The sequence below is a fragment of the Peromyscus leucopus genome, chromosome 17 (assembly GCF_004664715.2).
Source record: "Peromyscus leucopus breed LL Stock chromosome 17, UCI_PerLeu_2.1, whole genome shotgun sequence".
In the NCBI taxonomy this organism is placed as follows: Eukaryota; Metazoa; Chordata; class Mammalia; order Rodentia; family Cricetidae; genus Peromyscus; species Peromyscus leucopus.
This window is the reverse complement of record NC_051077.1, coordinates 13,749,416-13,772,704: the sequence shown is the minus strand read 5'-3', so window position 1 is coordinate 13,772,704 and position 23,289 is coordinate 13,749,416. Positions and strand designations below refer to the sequence as shown.

The following is a 23,289-nucleotide window of genomic DNA, read 5'->3' as shown; positions in this document are numbered from 1 at the left end:
CAGGAATTGCCCACCATGGTTTTAGGGGCACATGGGAACTGGGGATGCCTATCAGGGCAGGCTAGTTACCCACTGAGGCCCAGGCATCTGCTTGTATCCATTTCTCCAGTTCTGGTATTACAATTATGGACCACCATACCCAGCTTTTTCTGTGGGTGCTAAGGACTCTAGCTTGGGTCCTTATGCTTTCATGGCAAATACTTTATCAATTTAGCTGTCTCCCCAGACATCTGTCCCCATTTTATATCAAGACACTGTGTTACTAAGTTGCCCAGACTGGCTTTGAACTCACACTGTAGACTAGGCTGGTCTTAAACTTACCATCTTCAGCCTCCCAAGGAGCTGCGATTATACATCTTTGCGACCAGGCCTGACTCAATGGAAATTTTTTGAACAGCAAAAATGTTTTTCTTTTTCCCAGTGACATCATGATGCTTTGCCCAAGAGGTGGAGGGAGGATATGTCAGAGGACTAAGATGTATCTTAATAACACTAATCTCCATCTATAGCATCCACAGCAGAGAAAGAGAAAAACACAGACCCTCTTGGTGGTGGGACCTTGTGTTTTCTTTAAAGGAAAAGTTGGGCGTGGGTAAGCAGGACCAAGGTCCCCTTGTACTACCCTGAGTCCCTGGCTGCTCTCATCAGGACCTTCAAAGGAAGAGATGGAGGGAAGACCACCAAAGGTAGCCTGCCACATCCTGCTGCGTCTTCAAAAGAGTGAGTTAGTCTGCAAAGCTGATGATGCCTTGCCTCCAAGTTGATTGAAAAGAAGTTTCCAGTCACATCTAGTACGAGACAAACAGGAAAACAATTTGTATCCATACCAACAAAAAAAGGAAAAAAATTTAAAAATAAATGATGAGTGTTTTTCAGGTAAATGGAAGGTATATACTTTTTAGTTTTTTCTGTGAAGGGAAATTTATTATTATTATTATTATATTATTATTATTCTACAACAACAAAACCAATGCTAAAAACATGAATATTTATTTATCAGACACTATGCAAATCCTCTTGTTTCCAAGTTTATTCATTGCTTTAAAACTCAGGCAGGATCTGTCCCAACCTCTGAAGCAGTGTCAATATCTGCAGGCTACATCAACTCTACCTAAGAATTGTAGGAATCTGTAGGAACCATCATGTAAAACAGCTCTGGAGAAAGTTCCCTTGCAAAGCCACTGACAGCCATCTGTTGGAATCCACGGCGAGTCTGCCTCCTTATGAGTTGACCATTCGCTACCCCGTGGTCCTGAGTCTTGCTCAGCAGTGTGAACACAAACTTCTTAGTCTGCAAAGGGCAAGAAAGGGGATTCTTTTGTGAAACCCTGTCTATGCTTTCCACTCCTTTGGATATAAGCCCTACCCCCTGTAGAGAGACTGTGTGCCTGGGCCAGGCCTCGTTACTTAATGATCACCAGATACTTGAGTTTCCAGAAACACAGAGCCTTCTGGCATGGCCAGGTACGACACCATCCCTTTTTTCTCCCCTTCTTCTTAAAATGGCAGGCCAGTGGGGGCTCATGGTGTATCTGTACCTGCGGTCCTGGCTGCAAATGTCTTCCGGACAGCACTCCTTGGAGTCTTGACAAAAGGGTTCCTGGGTGGGCCAGCCTGCAAGGTGCTGGTCCTTAGAACCAATGACCTTTCTTGTGGCCCCATATGTTTTCTCCCCTCTTTGAGAAATTTTCTCTCCTCAGTCAAATGTACTTCTAACACCTTCCAAAGATTATCGCCTTCCTCTTTCAGGTCTTTAAATTTTTATTATTGCCTTTTCAACTCTGCCTCCCTGCTCAGGACCTGATCTCATTCTTTTCATTTTGAAAATAGCCCGGGGCAGAGATGGAAAAAGAAACAGCTGCAAACTAATTTTTAGGCAGCTTTTAGCTCACCCAAAATGTCGTTACTGCACCTCTTAACTTTCAATAGATCTATTCATAGAAATTCTACCCCAAATCGGCAGCTTCCCTGGTCTTATCTTCCTTCAATCACTTCTTCAAAGAATCCATTGCAGAAAATCTCCTGTGTCCGGGTGGCCGTGGGAGACCCTGTGGCTGGTGTGATCCCCCAATGAGGCTCCTTTTGACAGAAACACTTGAGAAGTAGAGTCAGTATAATAAGGCCTAGGATTTCCCAGACTTCTGTTAATATAGCCATCCCGTCTGGCCTCATCATAGACACGTTGACTCTCATTTCTGATTTCAGCTGTCAGTCTAGGTCAAATTACCCCAACAGCATTAGCACACACAGCAGAACATTGACAAGATGTTACTTACACCTAATTAAGGCTGAGAGCCTAATAAACATTCCTGCATCCTAGCAACAGCATTTCCTCTGGTTGTGGGTCTTCTTGGATGCTGACCTCAGCCTTCGGAATTCAGGAGTATTTGATACAGGGGATGCTCGGGGCACCGCGGTTGCTGTTCTTTGATGTCAATATCAAATTGGAAGTTGAGTGGCACAAAGAAGAACTGAACAGAGAGGCAGGAAAACATCCCACATGGAGGGTGACGAAACTCCAACGTGATAAGAGTGAGTGTTGCAGAAGGGCAATTTGGGGCTCCCTCCTAATAGTCTTTGCAGATGGGGCTAAATCCAGATGGATAGGCAGGAGATGGCAGTGGGAAAAGTCCCTGGCAGGAAATAAAGGAAATGAACCTTGGCTTAGCACACTGCCTATAGCCTGTGCTAAGCTCAGTCACCAACAATTGCTCCAGTCCTTATGAAACAGGCACCAGGCATTCTCCGAGGGAATGGAGGATCTGTGTTCTGGCCTCTTCAAAGACATTCCCATGGCCCTCTGTGGTGATGTGGGCGGAATCTCTCTATTTTGGCCTGGGCTGAGAACTTGGGGTCACCCTGTCCTAACTCTTTCCTCTCTATCTCTGTCTTAGGGTGACATAGACCTCTCTAAAGAAATAGCCTTCCCTCCACAACGAGGTCACTAAATGTCACTGCATGGACGCTGTCTTGTCCTCTTCACTCTGCTCCCCTCTCCCCTCTGGTGACAGATCCTGTTAAGGATAAAATTCTGCCATTTCCTCTGTGGAATAGAGGTTTTATGCGATGACAAGTGAATGGATTTCTTTGCTGAAGTCTCCGATTCTGATACAGTTGCCAGAGGCAGAAAAAAAAAAAATCTACGATTGGGCAAAAATAAACAGCCTTTTGCCTTCAAAAGTGATTCCAGTTTCCTTCCTCTCTGTCTTAGAAAAACAGTCCTTTAGTGTGTACATGGGGAGAGGGTAGCTTTTCAGTTCCTTTTGCTTGGTAGATTAAAAAATATGTATCTGAACTCATAGACTATTTGCCTTTCTCCGTCAGTCGGCATGGCTCTCTCCTTCTACAGCTCTGGTTCCCTGCTACTTCCTTGGTAGAGCCCAGTCTTACGCAGATGGCATGTCGCAAAGCATGTCCACTGTCCAGTACAGAAGCATCTCAGTCAGGAGGCCAGGGCAACTCCACTTCCTCACCTGACTTCTCTGGACTCTGATCATGCCAGGTGTGGGGACCACTCAGGAAATAAGAGGCAGAAGCTGTGGCTGGCGGGGTCCTGACGCTCAGTCAGAATGTTGGCCTGCTGCAAAAGAGGGTGTGTGGGGGGCGGGTCTGATAATTATTGATACAAAATGTAAAATTCGGGCATTTAGTTTGAAAGGGAAGGGTCTTAATTGAGCCCCAGAAAAGCCAAGAGAAATCTCCTGTGTGCTTGGTACCGGTAGGTTATTTCGGCACGGGGCACAAGAGAGGAGAAGGTCTTCACGAGAAAGCCAGAGGTTTTGTTTACTTCCTCCTGCAAAGACTTTTTGAGAAATGCTCATTTAAATAAATGGGAGAGAGAAAGAATAAATAAAAGAATAATTTATTTGAATGAAATAAGTTAAGTTGACATGAGAAAGGCTTTACCTCGCAATGGTGACGATTGAAGCCCACACTTCTGGTGGCATCGACCCCGACTGAGTTGAGAATCCTGGTCCATGGTTTTCCTTTCCTCGCCTTAAGCTGGAACACAAGAGTGTTCGTTTCAAATCATAGCTGAGCTGTGGGGCGCAAGCTCCCAGCTGTGTGACCCAGAGGGGTCACATGACTTGTCCAAGGCTTGCAAAGTAACTCTGGCCAGAGGGCTGCTTTCCGCATACGCCCAGGAGTTCGCCCTGCCATTCCTGACCTATCTCTTTCACCATTCCCATAGTTCTGTGGAATAACACCGATCCTCTGGCACTTAAATACAGTTTAGCCGAAGTGGGAGGGGGAGAGAAGATGAGGAGAGAGAAGAGGGAAGAAAAAGAAAGAAGAAATTTGGGAGGAAGAAAGAGGGAAAGAAAGGTTGATTTTCCATTGAAGAACTTGAGAAATCATGGTTATAAGTTAAATAAATTTATGGCTTTTTTTTTTCTCTCTTGTAATAGTTTTAAAAATATCTGCTGCTGGAGATTTTAACCTCACCCGTACCTTTGCAGTTTTCAACCACCAGGGAAGATGTTTGATTTCACAATGAGCAGTTAGTCTAGGGACATGAGCCCTGGGTTCAAGGGCAGCTCTGTGATAGCCATGCAAACCCCTTAAGTCAACAACATTTCATCTCTCTCTAGTTCTTAGTTGCCACCTACGTAAAATGACAGCATGGATTTGGTGACTTACAGGGTCCCCTTGTCACTCTGGCTCTTTGACTGTGTCTGAGTTTGGAACGGGGCTGTTCTGACTGTGTCCGGAGGAGCAAGATCTGCCCGCATCCTACTCAGGAGGTTGACATCAAGCGCTCACGATTTAGGTTTTATTCTTTTTTTTTTTTTTTTTTTTTTTTTTTTCCGAGACAGGGTTTCTCTGTGTAGCTTTGCGCCTTTCCTGGAGCTCACTTGGTAGCCCAGGCTGGCCTCGAACTCACAAAGATCCGCCTGGCTCTGCCTCCCGAGTGCTGGGATTAAAGGCGTGCGCCACCACGCCCGGCTAGGTTTTATTCTTAAAGGTTATTCTAATCAGACCCATGATCCCAATGGGATATAAGGATCCTTCATAATTGATAGTTTCAGGTGAAATAAACAAAAAGTAATTAGGAAAGTGGTTGTTCCCCAGGTATTTATACTTCACAAATGAGGATAACAAAGGCATTTTGGATAGTGAAGCCCACACTATAACTTGCCTTCCTTGCCTCACAGCATAAATTTCGGATCTGGGTATTCAGTCCAACACTGTCATCTGGGCTGTGATTCTTGAGGTCGCCTGGCAAGTAGAGAACATAATCCCAGTCCCTTTCAGTAGAGGATGCTAGGCTGGCTTGAAAGAGTGGTTCAACTGTAACTTGCCTAGAGACTTTCCCCACAGGCTCACAAGCTGAATGCATGGTCTCTGGCTGGTGGAGGGTCCGGAAATTCTAGCAGGTGGGACGCAGCTAGAGGAAGTAGGACACGAGGGGCAGGTCCTTGGGGCATCTTAGTTCTGGCCTTTCCCTGTTGTGCCCACCACTTGCCATCCACCAGGCGGTGAGGAACGGTCTATGTATGCTGCTGCCACCATGATATGGACTGTCCGCCCCCTCCCCGCCCCTTTCCCCCCTTCGGGTGGACTGGAGCTTCTGAAATGATAGTGGTGACTTTTCTGATTGCCGTTACAAAATGCCTGACAGGAACTGCTTGAGGGGGAAGGATTTGTTTTTGGCTCACAGTCTTAAATGGATGAAGTCCATCACAGTGGGAAAGAAAGCACAGAGGTGGCGCACAGGGTGGGGCCCACACTGTAACCCGTCAAGAATCAGACAGAAATGCTGGTGCCAAGCCGTTGGTTGTTGTCTTTTCCATTATCCCTGGGTGCTCAGTTAGGGACCCCAGGGCATGGCATGGTGCCACCCTCACTCAGAAGGGAGTCTTCCCTCCGGAATTAAATATTTTTGGAAATTCCCTCAAGGGCATGCCCAAAGGTTTACATACCTCTTAGAGTCTTCCAAATCCATTCAAGTTGACTCTGAGTATTAATCACCATAGAAACCATGGACTAAATAAATTATCCCTCCCTTAAGGTTGTTTCTATTGAGTATTGTAGTCACACAGATGAAAAGCTAATTACAACAACAGAAAACAAGCAAAGAGACTGAATGTTCCTGGCTATGGAAAATGCCCATTCCTATGGTGATTGCTTGGGTACCTGCCCAAGCCCTGGCTTCTGTAAGATAATGGGTCCTATTTGCTCCTCCCCCAGAAGCCATGGTAGTATAGTAAGAAGCCAGGGAGAGTCTCTGTCCAGTCTTTATGCTTGCTATGGCATCTTCAAAAAGAGTGATTCTCTTGTCCTCCTATAACTTTGTCTTTTTTTTAAAAAAAAAAAAAAAAGTTGTCTAGAAGGTTCTGGACTAAAACTTTTCTCCTTCTGCTTCCCCTTTGCCTACTCACTTTAAAATGAGAGCAGGAGAGGCATCCCAGCCCTTGCTGTTGCGGAGAGAAAGCTGGAGTTGCCCAGATCCCTTGGTGCTTGGTCCCTGTGTTCCTTGGGGCCCCAGTGTTCTCCTGTCCCTTCAGCTTCAGCTGGCTCTGTGTGCACTGGAGGATCCAGGGAGAAGGGAGACATCTGTTGACCCTCAGTCATTAATCACGCCGCCTGCACCAGAGTCATTCACAGCCAGGGCTGCGGCTCCTTGGCTCTCGGGAGCTGCCTAATAAAATGACAAGAGGCAGGAGTTTATTTGCTATCCCAGAGTTCCTGAGAGGAAAGAGAGGATGTGGTGGGTGAGGGCTGAGCCAATTGCTACAGGAAGAAATGAGTGCAAAGCCATGATTTGAATTGTAGGGGTTTGGGAGGGGGCATCTACAAGCCACTTATATGGATAGGCTAAAATCCATTGCTTTCTGTAAATATATATTTACAGTATGTTCAGTTGAAGGGAGCTCATAGAGACTGTCCCATCAGTTCAAGGTTGCCTTAGGCCACAGGGTGATGTCTCCCTCCTGGCCCTAGATTTGGCTTACTGATGGCTTTTTCCTGAAGGGACCCTTGAACCTCAGAAGTGGGAATTGGGTATCTGAGTTTTTTGCTGCCCAATGCCGTCTTGCCTGCAAATCCTGCACCGTGATGAACACCCAAGGTTGATGTGGATGAAAAGTCTCTAGGTCTTTAAGGTCAGCTAAAGAATCCAGGTTCCCCCACATTCCTGGTGTTCCCTTCTTTGGGGAACAAATTTACCTCCCCACACCGGTAACAGTTTTCTAGAATTAGAACCTTCCTGATGTCTCCCTTCCCACAGGGGCCGCTTCAGTTTTGCCTCCCACCCACCGGCTCTGCTCACTAGGCCTTTGTTTTGCTGGCCGAACTCTTTCTAGTCTGATCAAATGGCAGCTAGGGATTCAGCAGGGGCTTGCTGTGGGAAGAGTGATGCAGACCATCTCTGAGTTAGCCCTTGTGGTTCTGCGATGCAATGATATCCAGAAGAGGGTGCCCTGGTCTAGGACACGTGACACAAAGAATCCCGTTGGCATTTACTCAAGGGCTTTCATGGGTCTGTCAACCATGGCTTCCCTCCTCCTCTGCTGTGAATATGAACGCTTGTGGATTTGTCCAGCTCCCTGGACTCCTTTCTTCTTGGAAATGAGTTCGCTGTCTTTTTCTGGATTGTTATTGTCTGGGAAAACCGTGGCCCAGTTTGGCCTTGGAAGGCATCTTAGTGGGAATTAAAGGCTTTGCCATTGCTGCCATTCCAATAGAGGCCTTTGGTAAAGAAACCTTGTCCTGATTAAAAACAACAACAAAAACCCTCTTCAGCAAGGAAAGAGAATGCAGTGGGCAATCTGAGGGAGGAGGTCAGTGGGTGTCCAACGTGTTTGTGGTAACTACTTTGAAGTGTTTTATTAAAATTTACTCAAGGATAGAAAAGACATCCTTTATCAATACATCCAATAAATGCTGGTTATGGTTGCTCTAGGGACTTCTAAGTTCAGAATGATGTAGACCAGACCCCCCCCCCAGCTCCCCCTCTGGTCACCCCACCCCCTCAGTAGGAGGTTCAGACAAGAAAAAATATTTAGATAAATAACCAAGACAACTTTTTGGTAAGCAACATTATTTGAGCTCAGCCCTTGTCTCGGGGTGTTCTTTTCTTCCGAGTCATCATAAAAATTAGTTTTGTATTGTGTTTTATGACCAATAAATCCCTTTTCTCATCCATCATCCTCGCTACAAAGACCGGGCTGGAGCCACCACAAGTGTCGTTGTGACTTTGCAGATGGAGCATTGGAGCATGGAAGTGAGGGACATCTACGAAAGCCACCCGTCAAGTAAATCACAGAGCTGGCACTCGGCCAGGTCTTCCTCCTCAGAGTGTGACGTGATCTTCTCCATGCCTCCCCACCTCTCCAAAAGTCAACCCTGTGGGACCCACGCGATCCCCTGGAGAGGGGTCAGAAGTGGGGAGGGACAGGCACTCGGCGGGGAGGCCTGAGCTGGAGCAGCCTTCCACCAAGAATGAGTTTTCTGCAAGAGCAGAGAAGTTTTGTAAGTGGCCTTTGGCTTCCCGAAGGCTCTGCTTCGTCTCTCCTTGACGTGGTCCCCGGGAAGAGGGGAGCTGGGGTGGGAGGAATGAGGAATGTGGGGAAGGTTGTCATTTCCACGCTGTCTGCTATCCATCCACAGAACCCCCGGGGACCTATTTTTGGACTTGTCTGTTTGCCCAGAAAGGGGCAGGCCTGACTTTCACAGAAATTAGAAGCACATACTCGGCCTCCACGACAGAAAGGATGATGAAGAGATGAATGCTGATTCAAACCAGTGCCTTCAACACTCAGGGGCAAGAAGAGCCGAGGCTTTTTTTTTCCCTCCCACCCCCTTAAAAGCAAAGGCCCCTAATTGGAATCGCGGCTTCAGAGAATGCTAGAACTGTGGTGAGCTTCAGACATGACAATCCAAATGCTTCATTTCATGAAGGCCTGAGAGCTGGAAGAGCTTGGCTTCCCTAGATCTAGTGAGTCTCAGAGCAAGGCAGGGCCACACCCCTTCTGAGTCGGGACCCACTGCTCTTGCCGCCCCTTCTGAAAGTTTTCTGAGTGGGCAACATTGCTCTCTCTGGGGCTAATCTCCACTCTCTGTGACCCTTACATTCAGGCTGGCGAACACCTTTCTGAAGTGTCTGGCAGCCGGCTCCGACGGTCACCGCAGGACGAGGGTAGGAAATCAAGGCTTGCACGTAGACAGCCGCCTCAGCCACGGTGCGTGCATCTGAGCAAAGCGTACCTTGGGAAGGAGCTCGCTCCCTTTGCAACTATATCATACCTTTTACGAAAAGTCACTTTGAGGTCACTGTTTTTTTTTGTCCAGTATTTCAATACATTAAATGCAATTACTTCATTGTTGATTTACCTGTCATTACAGGCATGTGTTTGAACATGATTTATTGAGTGAGTTTTGTGCCAGTTGACTTGCAATAGATTGCACAATATTCAAAGGGGCTCATTTGCTTGGCATTACATTAGAGGCACGATGATTGCAACACAAAGCAATGTAAATGAATTCTGAGAGGCTCCATCATTCATGTTGTCATGTTCTGAATCCTATTATTATTTATTACCATAATTGTACTGTGTTTCCTGGGGCGATAAATTAGGACTGATGGGCCCCGCTGACAGTCAAGGGCTGGACTCGCTCTATATAATTTAATAGGGATACTGTAGGGTCTGTGTGTTTGGAGGAGATTTGGGTAATGGTTAAAAAAAAAAGAAAGAAAGAAAAGAAATGAATTTTTTTTTCTTTTACAAAAAGTATAAAAACCTTCCAAGTTTTTCATCCCTTCCTCTTTATTTAATGTCTTGGCTGCATTTAAAGTCCCGATAAAAGCTAAGCTGCAAAGAAGAAAAGTTCTGCCTTCCAGCATGAGAAGCTTAAAAGTCACTGCCCTGAGACACCCTTCTATCCACACGGGATTCTGACAGGTGGCATTAACCCTTGCACCACCAGGCCATCCTCGGGCATGAAGACTCTAGACCAGCTGAGCCCCAATGAGTCCGCAGGAGGGCAGCCACATTCACCTGGCGCCATATTGACCCTGATGGCGCTTTAGGCGTTTTGACTCATCATCTGACAGGGTGGTGTTTCTGTGGAAATCAGACTGTTCCAGAGCACCAGGGCCGGAACAAAACTGAAGAAGACGAAAGCGTGCCGGGCAAGCATCAACAGAGCATGTCACTAAAAACAAACCGTGGAAGAAGAGATCTGAGAGAACACGCAGTTCAAGCCCGTCGTCCCATTGGGGACAAGACTGATGATAGAGTCAACGGGGGGGGGGGGGGGGGGGGGGGGGGAGCAGATTCTAGCAATGCCCTGTCACAGCTTGTTAAGGTTTGGACACAAAATGCCCTGCGCCCCCCGGCCCCCCCCCGCACCTCCCCCTCCCCAGGGCTCACTGATAGAAGCTTGATCCCTAGGGACTAGTGGTATTTCAAGATGTTCTAGAAACTTGAGGAAATGAGCCCGAGCTAGAAGAGGTAGGTCATGGGGGGGGGTGTCCTTGGGTCTCTTCCCCGCCCCCTTCCTGTCCACAGTGAAGTGAAGGGGCCCCTCTGTCACATGCTCCCGCGGCTATGACATTCTGCCCACGCACATAGGACCACATAACTTTGAGCCCCAAAGACCCCCCTCTTCCCTTCCCTCTGGTGAGTCGGTCTCATGAGTGTTTTGGTCACAGCAACATAAAAGTAACTCAACTACCCCCCCTCCCCCGAGTACATGAATACTACAATCTACTGGCCCTCTGGGTAGACCAATGTTCAGGGAGTACTGAAAAATATTACAAGATAAATCCAGGTATTGCACACAGGGAGCATTGAAGGAAAAAAGCCCAAGCCCTCTTAATGGTCACCATGGATCCACCTAAAAAGGTCTATGACTATCAATGAGGTGAGGGAGTAAGCTGAGGTCAAATAACATTAGTCAGGAATGTCTCAAAATCTCCATGTAATGCAAGCCTGAGTGATCAATTTTATTCAAGGAAATAATCAATCTGCCTTTGAACTCTGGGTCAGAGGTCAGGGGTTTCCTAATCCCACAGAGAGTTTTGACAGTGCGTACATGAGCCTCTCTGTCCTGTCTCCTTATCTGATGCCATCATGAATATCCTACTCAGGGGCTCAGGGGGTATGCCTGAGTAGGATGCCTACTGAAGGTAATTAGCAATGGGAGTGGAACTCCGTTGGGGGATGTCGGGAGTTGGGATGAAATTGAAGGCAGGAGTTATACTTATATACATAATTCCCTCAGTGGAGACAGCATCAGAGCCATTTTGTTTATTGTCCAGGAGCTTAAAGAAAAGAGCTCATCCTACTCATCTGGGTTCAGCTGGCTTTCTATGTAGCCCTGAACGGCTTTGCTCAGATTGATTCTGGCAGTGCCAAAAAAATCAATGCATTGCTACCAACTAGGTCTGACTCGGCTGTTAACACCAAAGAACTAATAGATTGTTCTAGAAAAACCAGATCAGATCCACTGAGTGTGAGTTCCCTTTCTCCTGGGTAGCTGCTCCAGTGATAAGAGATCCACCCCAAGTAAGTATCATGGAAGCCTCATCTGGTCCCGGCCTGTCTTATGGACAATAGGACCTCATACGGTTCCAATTGTTGGGCCACAAGCCCTATCTCCACACTGGGCCACCAACCCAAGCAGCAGCCTACGCTTTCCACAGGCTGCAGATGACAAATGGTCTTGGTGTTTCTGTGTCCCACGGCAGGTGACAGTCTCCTGGGTTGTGGGGTTACAGAACAGCCCTTGGAAATGACAGTCAACGAAAAGGAAGAGAAGACCGCCTCCCCTCCTGACCTCTTTGAAACCGCCCCCCCCCCGACAGTGGGCTTCTCTCCCTTCCTTTCAGGCTGCCCTCGGGCTTCAAAGATGCCTTGGACTGAAGGGAAGTACCACCCAGTTCCACCCCGTGCTGACCTCTGGGTCCAAGCCCTTCATCAAGAGAGGAGGGTGAAATGCCTTTAGCTGAAGGTTTTAAATTTGGAATTGAGCCTCTAAGTCATGCTCTTATAAAGACCCTGGCTTGTGGCCTAAGTGGATGCAGTACCTCTCCATCAAATATTTGCTCTTGCTGGTATCCTGATTTTTGTAGAAATCAACCAAGCGCTTTTGTCTATTTATATCACGATTGTGGCGGCCATATTAGTCCATTAGAATAAAATCACCACCAAAACACAAACTGGCTGACAGCGTTATTAGGGTAAAAGCCCTGATTTATAAAACATAATATGAATTATGAATCTGACATTAACACAGGAAAATACCATGCATGATTCCGAGATTATGTACAAGGAAGAGATTTGTGCGGTCTACTAGAAGAAGTCCCGGAGGAACCTGGGACAAGGTCAGGATACTCAGAAGCCACTTGCTTTGTCTTTGAGCCACTGGCCGATTTATCAGCCCAGGATTCATTGTTTGGACAACTCATCAGGCTGTAAAGGTGACAAAGAAAGAAGGTACTGACTGGGTCACTGTTCCTGTACCTAAAACAATTATGGAAGTGTGGTAAATACTGTCCCACGTGTGTTCGCCCATGGTCTGAGCCTATCATGATAAGAGTTTTTTATGTTTCAATATAGAGTCAATTTACTCCAAGCTTAACCCTTAAATATCTTCCTAGGTCTTTGGGATGCTCTGTGATAGTGTAATGGAAAGTTAATGAGAATGTAAACATTTGCTGTGTTTAGAAACCTTCTAGGGCCAGTGAGACTACCAACATGACTTGGATACCCCAGATGCTACATGATGGGAAGAGTGAACCAGCTCATAGAGACTCCCCGGCCTCTCCCTCCTCAGGGCTGGGAATAAAGGCATGTGCACCACTCCCCGGCTTAAAAACCTTCTTCTTAACTCACGTGTCCTCCTTCCTTAATCCTTTCTCTCCACACCACAGGAGCCTCACGTAAGAGCGTGTGTCTGTGCACACAGACTCGGACACACTGAGATGAGAGGGGAGCGGCCTCACACCTGTACACAGTTCCAATACAAAGCAAGCCGGTGGTCACGCAGCAGACCCCAGATGCTTTTCTCCTACACACACACACACACACACACACACACACACACACACACACACACACAGTAGTACACTTCAGGCCACAAGGCCCCAGGTGACCCCAAATCTGCGGGCATCCTCTGGGAAGCTTCAGCATCAAGGCTGCCTGAGTTCCCGACCCCACCTTGAAAGAGGCTCCCTTCCTCTGTGGGCCTGAGGGAGGTTGCGCCTGAGGTTGGCTGAAGGGTTTTGATCTGAGGGGAGCCTGCAGCGAGCATCACCGGACACTCAGGAAAGCCCGTCACAAGGCCACACCCAATGCTGCCCTTTCGCCTTCCAATGCGGCAGCACGTTTACCACAGGGCCTCTGTGGAGTTCTTTACCACTGCAGGCTTTGTTGGTTGCCGTGAAGGGGTCAGAACGAGCTGTCTGGGGAACGGGGGTCCTGGTTGATAGGGGGGACCTGTGGTGAGCTGGTAACTCTACAGGACCTTTCCTATAGGAAGAAACCGATGATCTGGCTACACGCCCCGAGGTAGAATGGGCTGAGGGAGAAAACCTGCTTGAGTTGGCAAAGACAGGGCTAACCTAAAATCCCTGCCACGCCACCGGGCAGCTGTGTGATTTGAAGCAAGCCAGGAATCTCCGGGTGTCCCATTTTCCGGCGTGGTGGTGAATGTCGAGTCCCTGGCACACAACTCAGTGTTGTCTGCCCTTTCAGGAGCTCTGAGGCCTACAGTAGAGGAGATCCAGGTAGCCGACTGTGGCTGTGAGGTCCACAGCTCTGGGAAGAGGACGAGACAAGTGGACTCAGTGGAAGAATTGAAGAGTCTTGGTGCTCTGGAATACCTCCATCCCATATAACAGTGGTTCCATACAACCTTCCTAACGCCGCGGCCCTTAACGTAGGTCTTCACGTTGTGGTGACCCCCAACCATAAAATAATTTTTGTTGCTGCTTCATAACTGGAGTTTTGCTGGTGTTAGGAATCATAATGTAAATAACCAGGATGTGACCCTTGTGACAAAGTCATTCGACCCCCAGAGGGGTCGCGACCCATGTGTTGAGAACCACTGTCAAAGAACATTCCAGGATGATGGGAAGGTTTGCTCTCTGCCCCTGGGCTATTGAGCTCTGCACGTGATCACCGTCATTTCAGCAATTTAATTGGCTTAGTTTTAGATCCTTTAACTTTGCGGCTGCCAATGAATGCCATGTGGTTAGTGGTCACTTTTTCATACAGCACAGCTCTTGAATATATGAACCCTCCAGAATGCTCTGGAAGGTTCGGGTGACATTTTCCTATATCGCATGAGGTAAACCAAGTCTATTGGGTGAGACGCTGGTATCAGACACTCTAGGAGTTTCCCCTATGGGACTGAGAGTAAGCACGGGCTAGCATGTGCGGCGGCCTGAGTTCAATCCACACCACCATAAAACCAGCAAGCAAGCAACAAAGGTACCCAAGCTCCCTACCCGAAAGGGAGTTGAGGACATCCTTTCAAGGGCAGCAGTTTTGGAGACAGGGCCTTGCATTAGCTGTTGCTATCCACTGACTGGACAGGTGTTCCACGGATACTGCTTGCTCAGGAATGTTTCAGTTATGGTTTGTTTTGAGAATGCTGATAGGCCCCTGGGACAAATTCTGTATATCTCTTGTTTAGTCAGGCTAACGGGCCACATTACCCTTGTAGGATCTTGGTCCATGTCCGCATTCCTTCCTTTTAAGCCCATCAAAGTCATTGCCCTCCCTTCGTAGATTCCTTCCCCAAGCTTGTCAGCTGAAAATTCTATATCCAGGACTATGAAAGATTGGGAGCAATCTTCCTACTTCTTTTTCCCTTTGGTCTCCCACAGGGTGGTTTCCTGCCCTACTGAGGGGAGGAGGGCTTTCGTATCGAGACCCCAGGATGCCACACACGTCACCTCTTAGTAGAAAATTAGAACTGTTAGCTTGAAACCCAATTATACTGAGCAGGAAATGCTTCGTTGGGACTGGAAGGGTCAGGAAAAAAAGGCTTTAATGAAAACATGTATTATTTCTAAAGTAACCATTCTCCTTTATTCCAGAAGAGGTCCTCAGGGTGTCGAGGAGAATGTAATAAATGATAATGATAAATGCTCACAAAAGGCACTGCCGCCATAAATCGCCACCCTTAAGAAGCTTCTCCCTGATTCTCCAGGTCTTGACAGAACTTAATCTTCTTCCAAGTTTAGGGAGGTGGAGGCAGCCACCGTGAAGGCTGGGGCGCTTGTGCCTTGAGATGTCCAGGTAAGTGATCACGTGGATGTGGTCAGTCCGCCCCCGAACTCTCCAAGTGTGCAAGCCCTCTGTGGTCTCGGATCATATGTGAGCTGAAAGGTCCCCAAACCTCAGGTGGCAGCTAAGGTAGCAGGCTCGTCAGCCTCCTAATCTTGTTTGTGAACCCTGAACCCAGGTTTATGCCACTGGAGTTTTGCCAAGAAGAGGCAAGGTAAAGAGGAACCAACCTCAACGGAGAAATTCCGTGCAGAATTAAAGGTACAGAACTTTCCTATTTACGACCTCCTTCTGGACATGAGGAGGTGAGGCACCTGGTTATGCCACACAAGGCGTTCCACAAGCCCAAGCCCTAAAGTGACCAACAACTGTTACACAACTCCCTGGTTACATGGAGCCGCCATCCCTTGTCTAGTAGGCTCCGGGTCTTGTTTTGAATGTCTGGTACAGTCCTTTCTCCTGGCGCTGCGCTGCCTTGTTATGTAAGTGCTTGTCCCGCGTAGTATCTCACTTAACCCTCACCGCCACTTCGTCATCTCCACCCAACAGAAAGGTTAAGTGGCTTAACCAAGTCCTACAGTGGTTAAGAAGATTCAGGGAACCAGAGCTCTTCACCTGGGCAGTGCGAGGTGAAGAATGGGCTGCAGCTCCCCCTGCTGGTCGTCTTGTAGAGCTACAGTTTCCGAATTCACGGAGTTTTCCTCTGCCCTTCTTGTTATTGCTCCTGAGTCCCTTTCCCAACCTCATTCTCCCAACCCCGCCCCCTGCGCGCACAAAAATGGTTGTCCTAAACACAAACTTTCTTTTCTCTCTCCATCTTATCGCTTATTTTTATCCATTTAAAAGTCTCGCCTTTTGTCTTGCAGTTGGCTTGAGTCTGTGAACGCTCTCCCTCGGGAGTCTGTGTTTTGTCCATGCCCCAGGGGATGACCGCATACTTAGGCGCACACAGGCAGCTTTAATTGGACTCCGCCGGTTATTACTAGCAAAGAAACAGGAGACATGAAGTTGGGAGAGAGATGAGTAAGTTGGGGGAGGGAGCGATGAATGCATACGATCAGAATGCATTGTATGAACGCATTAAACTTTCAAAGAATAAAAACTACAATTTAAGCAGGGCAGTGGTGGCACACCCCTTTAATGCCAGAGGCAGAGGCAGGAGGATCTCTGAGCAGACTCTGGTCTACAGAGGGAGTTCCAGGACAGTCAAGGACGGTTAAGGGTACAAAGAAAAGCCCTGTCATGAAAAAAAAAAAAAAAAAAAAAAAAAAAAAAACCTCATGGTTTTCCAGTCTTCCCCCACTAGTGAACAGGTCTCCGAGAGATATAGGAGACCAGTTGGAGCTGTCAGCTACGTAGACATTTTATCCGTGTTGCCCCGCATGCCCAGAATCACACTGCCAACCAAACAGGATTCAGTCAGTTCAGAAGCAAAACCATTTGTCACATACAAAACTGAGTGCTGGGGAGAGCAGTGTGTCCCCCTTAGGTTACTACGGCTGTGACAAAACACCAAGACCAAAAGGAAAGGGCTTATTTCATCTCTCACTTCCGTTATACAGGGAAGTCAAGGCAGAACTCAGGAAGGAGCCTGGAATTGGGAGCGGAAGCAGAGCCCATGGAGGGGTGCTGCTTGGGTGGCTGCAGCTTGCTCAGTTGGCTTTCCTATGTACCCCAGGGACACCTACCCAGGGATGGCAGCATCCCCAGGGGGCTGGGCCTTTCCGCATCAATCGTCAATGAGAAAATGATCTATAGACGTCACAGACTTGTCTGCAGGCCCTCTGATGGAGACATTTGCCCACCAGAGGGAGGCTGCCCTTCCCAGACGACTGAAGTTTGTGTTAAAATGACAAATCAACAACCACCAAGACAAGGTGGTAAGTCAGTGGATAAAGCATTCAGCATACAAATGGGAGGACCAGAGTTGAGATCCCTAGATCACAGGGACAGCTGAATGTGGTGTAGAATGTGTAAGCCCAGCACACCTCGGTGAGACGAGAGGATCCCCAGGAAGTCACGGGCAGTGAGCCTGGCATGTGTAGTGGTGAGCAACAAGATACCCTGCTTCAAACAGGGTGCAAAAGGAAGGTTGACACTCACAGTTGTCCTCTGACCACGATGCCACGTACTGCTGTGGCATCTGTGCACCTGTACATCCATGTGAGCACACACATGGGCACACGCAGACATGCAAACATCTTGAGTCTTTTAAGCAGCTCGTGCTTAATGGTCATCCTTCATGGACCACAGCAGTCAATGTCACATCTCTTAGCCTAGGTGACAACTACCACGGTGTAATGTCAGCTCAGTCAGCAAATGCATCTGTCCAGCCAGCGTTATGCACTTTGTGCACTTATTTCCCGTTGTTTACTAAAATGTGGCTTTCAAAGGAAAATTGAAAGCATACAGCTCATGCTTTGATGCTTGATTACGAAGTGAGTGGCACATTCAGGTGCATTAACAAATCTTGCTTGCCATGCTGGGACCCGCCTGTCACAGTTATCACATAGGAAAGTAGAGACTGGAGGATCAGAAATTCAAGGTCACCCTTGGCTCTAGACCGAGTTTGAGGCCAACCTGGGCTATGTGAGGTCTCAGCTCAAGCAAAACAAAATCCATTAGCTGTAACTTCATGTGTTGATATTTTGGGGAGGAGAGGTCAACTTGACCACAGGCTAGAGTCATCTGTTAAGAGGGAACCTCAACTGAGAAAATGCCTCCATCAGATTGGCCTGTAGGCAAGCCTGGGGGGGGGCATTTCTTGATTGATAATTGATATGGAAGATGCCCACACCATTGTGGGCAGTCCTACACCTGGGCAGGAGATCCTGGGCGTAATAAGAGAGCAGGCTGAGCAAGTCAAGAGGAGCCAGCCAGTAAGCAACACTCCTCCATGGCCTCTGCTTCAGTTCCTGCCCACAGGTTCCTGTCCTGCTTGAGTACCTGCCCTGACTTCCTTCAATGATAGACTGTGATCAACTAGCATCTGAAAGCCTAATAAACCCTTTCCTCCCCAAGTTGCTTTTAGTCATGATGTTTTTATCACAGCAACAGAATGCTAACTAGGACACTATTTGTCAGTGTGTGTGTGTGTGTGTGTGTGTGTGTGTGTGTGTGTGTGTGTGTGTGTGTAGGTTAAACATCATTCTCCTGATAGGTACCAGGACATTATACAACATACTTAGCTATAATCCACATGCTGAACAATAAATACAAGTATTCAAGACATAACTAAAAGTTTGTATCCTTCAATAAGCATCATCTAATTTCCCCCTTTTCCAGTCCCTGGCTGGACCACCCTAATTTCTGCTTGTATTAATGATTAGTACTTCTTCATCAAGACCGCCAGCCCACAAATAATGACATGGAGACTTATTATTAGTTATGAAAACATGGCCATAGCTTAGGCCTTTTCCCAACTAGCTCTTATAACTCAAATTAACCTACTTCTATTAATCTATGTTCTGCCACATGGCTCAGTTACCGCTCCTGTGTACTACTGTATGTCCAACTTGTTTCACATCTCATTGACATCTCCCTACCCTCCTCTTCCCAGGGTTCTCTCTGTCTCCTGGGAAGTCCAGCCTATTCTCTCCTGGGAAGTCCAGCCTATTCTCTCCTGCCTAGCTATTGGCCATTCAGTTCTTTATTAAATCAATCACAATGACACATCTTCACACAGTGTAAACAAATATTCTGTAATGTATTAACTTGATAGTTTTAGACTGCACATGTAAGTGTGATCAGGAAGTGTTTTGCTTTGAGCCTTGAGTTGTTATTTTTTTTGTCATGCTATCTTCCAGGTTTATCTGGGTTGTTGTAAACCACAGGATTTCCTTCCAGGTTTATCTGGGTTGTTGTAAATCACAGGGTTTCCTTCTCTACAAATATTATTCCATTATGTCTTTAGCAATGGTCTACATTTTCTTTTACCCATCATTACCAAGAGACGTTTAGGTGTTCCACACGCTGGTTATTGTGAACAATGCTGGGGTGAATATGGCAGCTCCCTCTCTGCAGCCTTGCTGTCGACTGCCTTGGACAGGTCCTCGTAATGGGACATACAGTAGCTCTGTATGTGAGTTTGTGAGGAACCTCCACATTATATGCTTTCCACAGCAGTGTACATGTGAACATTTCTACCAGCTGTGCACAGGCTTTCCCTTTTCATACAAGAAACTAAGAAAACAATCCCACTTATATTAACAGCAAAAGGAATAAACTAGTAGGGATTATCTTAGTGTCTTAGTTTGCTTCCAATTGCTGTGATAAATACAAACCAAAATTAGATCGGGAAGGAAAGGGTTTATTGGCTTATAGACTTGCCTACAGGCCAGTCTGATCCAGACATTTTCACAGGTGAGATTCCCTCTTCCCACGTGACCCCAGTTTTCGTCAAGTTGACAAACAAACTCACCAGTGAAAGAAGTTAAAGACTTATTAATTGAGAAACAGACATCTTTAGAAAGAAATGGAAAGACACTCCGCGCACATGGACTATACGAGTTAAGATTGTTAATGTACATACTGCCCAAGGTGATCTTCAGATTTCCAAAATACCTATCAGAATGCCAAGGACTTCTCAAAACAGGAATATTTAAAACTATGTACAATTTCTACAGACTCATGAAGGACTCCAAATGGCCAATCTTAAGAAAGATGATCAAAGCTAGAAATGTCACATTTCCATACTAGAAATAAAAACAGAGAGATAGACCATTGGTACATTAAGAGAGAACTCAGAAGTAATTCTGTGCATCAACAGAGCTGGTATGGGGGCGGGGAAGGACAGTTGCTTCAACAAATGATGCTGGGGGAGGGTTGATAGTCAGAAGCAAAGGAATTAAAAGGAAACTCTTAATTCATGCTCAATATTAAAGTAAACTCAAAATTGAACTCAAATGGAAATGTGGTGATTGAAACCACAAAATGTCAAGAGGGAAAACCTTGACACCCATCTTGCCAAAAATGCTCTGGACCTCACACTGAAAGCACAGAAAAACAAAAACTAAACTAGACAAGAGAGATTATAACAAATTCTGTGTTTCTGCACAGCAACGAAAAGGACCAAAAAGAGGGAAATGGTGTGTGAAACAGGAGGAGAGATCTACAAACAATGTGTGGGGTTCGTGTCCGATGCACATAGAGATCTCCTCCAGTTCTGCAAAAGGAAAGAAAGGGAGGGGAGAGAAGAAAGGAGGAACTGAGGAAGGGAGGAAGGAAGGAAACCAATTAGCCCAATGGATAAATAAACAGTGACTTTTCTAGACATTCTTCTGAGGAAAATGTACACATGGCTAAATGGTGTATGTACATGTTCAACATGACTCAGCACATCAAAACCATGGTGAAATGTCACTCACACCTATTAGGATGGCCACTATCAAAAACCTGATATTTCCTGAAAAAAATCTGTTCACATCGAAGGTCTCTTCATTCCAATATATCCTTCCCCAGAGTGGCACTGTGGCCTTGCTGGGTCCTCTGAGAGGTGGGACTGAGGAATGTAGTTAGGCAGTTGTGGCCATGCCTCAGGAGAAATTAATCAAGTTCCTATACCTCAGTTCCTGAAAGAGTCATTTGTTACACAAAGAGAAAGCAGGGTTTGTGGACATTTTTGGTCTCCAGTCTCACCATGGGAAAGAATATCTTATAAATTCTTTTATATTTTATATTTTATAATATATTCTTCCTTGCATGGTGCTCTCTAAAGCCAACTGCATTCATGATTTCATTCATTCTTCGATGATTTATATACTAGGCCATATATTTCTCAAATGTATTTAGGTCTTACATTGTACCCTGTAGATAGGCAAATGAAGGAAGGCATGATGTCATTCATACAGAACTGCAAGCTAACTCTTAAAATACACAACTCCTAGATTTTAATGGTCCACTTAATAGGGTCATAGCCCACAAAAGATAGGAGACAGTGTAGAAAGCTTACTCTGTTCTATGCAGCCTTTCTCTGCCCAGTCTATCTACGTCGTTGTCTTAGTTAGATTTCTATTGCTGTGAAGAGACACCATGATCACAGCAACTCTTATAAAGAAAACATTTAATTGCTTACAGTTTCAGAGGTTCAGTCCATTATCATCATAACAGGGAGCATGGTGGCATGCAGGCAGATATGGTGCTGGAGCTGAGAGTGCTACATCTTGCAGGCAACAGGAAGTCAACTGATCGTCACACTGAGTGACACTTGAGAAAAGAGACCTCAAAGCCCGCCCCCACAGTGACGTCCTTCCTCCTAGTGCCATTCCCTTTGGGGGCTATTTTCTTTCAAACCACCACACTCATACTGCATCTGGGTGGCCTCCAAGAACTTGGCTGATGGAATGGGGAAGGAATGCATGAGAAAGTTGAGAGGTATTTCTGCTAGCCCACACCACTGACACCCTTAGTTCATCCAAATGCATCAGGCTGAGGAATGCAATCCAACCAATGAGCTGAAAGAAGAGCAGAAATGGGCATATGAATGAGCCCTAGTGGCTCCTTATATCGTTGTATCTCCTTATATCAAGCGCATATGGAATTTGGGAAGGGCAGTCCCACAAAATGGCAGTTGTGATTTAGTATACCCGTTGCCCTCTGGTCCTTTGTTGAGGAGTTTCACCATAATCTTTTTACCCAACAAAGGACCCCTGTTTCTTCAAGATTCATCACAGATGTGGTCATGTGTTTCCTATGGTCTCTCTTCCTTTAAAGCACTTGCCTTTCCCTGTGTGGCACGGTTACTTTGCTTTGTATTGTGGGACGGTCTTACCTCATTAGCAGACCAGATACCCCAGGCGAAGAGGAGGTTGACAGCTGCTGCTGTTCTTGAAGCTCTCAAGAACGGAACAGAAGCGCGAGGCGCATGCTCGTTAAAACCGCCATCCCATTTCCTTGTCATTTCTTGCTGCTCCCGTTGCACCTTCAACCCAGGGAGTTTAAGGCATCCCTAACACAGCCCCTCGCGTTTGACTTTAATGCTTGTTGCTTGGTGTACCGGTTTTATTGATCAGGGCAAAAGTACCGGACAGAGTTATGGAAGACATTCGAGTTCTTTTCCTGAGGCCGCTGCCGCTCACTCAACAATTGTGCGAGCTCCGGCAAGCCTTTGCACATTCTTAAACTTCTATTTGAGCACCCTATAAAATGAAGGTTGAAATCAATGGCTTCTGTGTAACTTCATCCCTCTAAGGGCTGCTTCTAAGCATCACGGAACCCCCACTTCACCCTCCCCACCCCACCCCCGCCCTCAGGAAAGCCTGCAGGGCTCTGGGTTCAAAGCACAATCCTTAAAGGAGAACCCAGTTTCCCAGACTAAAGAAGTAAGGCAAAGACAGAAAGATACGTTTGGTTAAGTTGGAATTCCGGATCTATGGGAGCTACAGGGAAGAAGAAGCTACAGAGAGAGGAGGAGGAGAAGGGCCAGGACCTGCTGTGGCAGCAGAGGAAGGGAGCCTGTAGGGTGCACTGTGGGGTGGTGGTTCTGAGCATGCGCAGGAAGGGGAAGCTATGTGTCCTGGGCAGCTGGGAGTTCATCAGAGTGTAAGCAGAGCCAAGGGCACAGATGCTGCCAACACACCAGTCAACCCCACATCACATATAATTTTCAAATGTCCCACTGGCCGTACAGTTGGGTGAAAGGCCTGTTTGGCATTATGTGAGACTAAATCTGTATTTTTTTTATAAGTATGAAAACATTTTATTGTGTTTTTAAACTCACTGATTTTTTTTCCCAGTGTACTATCGGCTTTATAAACTGACGGAATCTACTATTTTATTGGAACTTTGGTAAGAGCTGCTCATCAGTTATGAAAATATGTTATTAATGACAATGCCATTGTATTATTTAAGTTGCAATAAAATATATCAACACCAACCTGTACATTTCTAGGCTGATGTAGAACACATGGTGTCTTTGTGAACAGACTGCCTATCAAGGATGTAATGCTTGAATATTTGCATATTGATACCCTTTCCATCTCAATCCATTTCTGCTGCTATAACAAGCTACTTGAAACTGGATTCTTTATAAAGAAAAGAGGTTTATGTA

General features: G+C 46.5%; 1 long non-coding RNA gene across 1 annotated transcript; it reads right to left on the bottom strand.

Moving 5' to 3' along the window:
• Positions 1-971: 971 nt before the first annotated feature.
• Positions 972-22,391, bottom strand: LOC119089189. Its single transcript, XR_005093054.1, has 4 exons — positions 22,012-22,391; positions 6,384-6,643; positions 3,907-4,002; positions 972-1,291 (listed from the first exon to the last, which is right to left on the bottom strand). It is a non-coding gene; the product is annotated as an uncharacterized LOC119089189 (long non-coding RNA).
• Between the last annotated feature and the right edge of the window lie 898 nt (positions 22,392-23,289).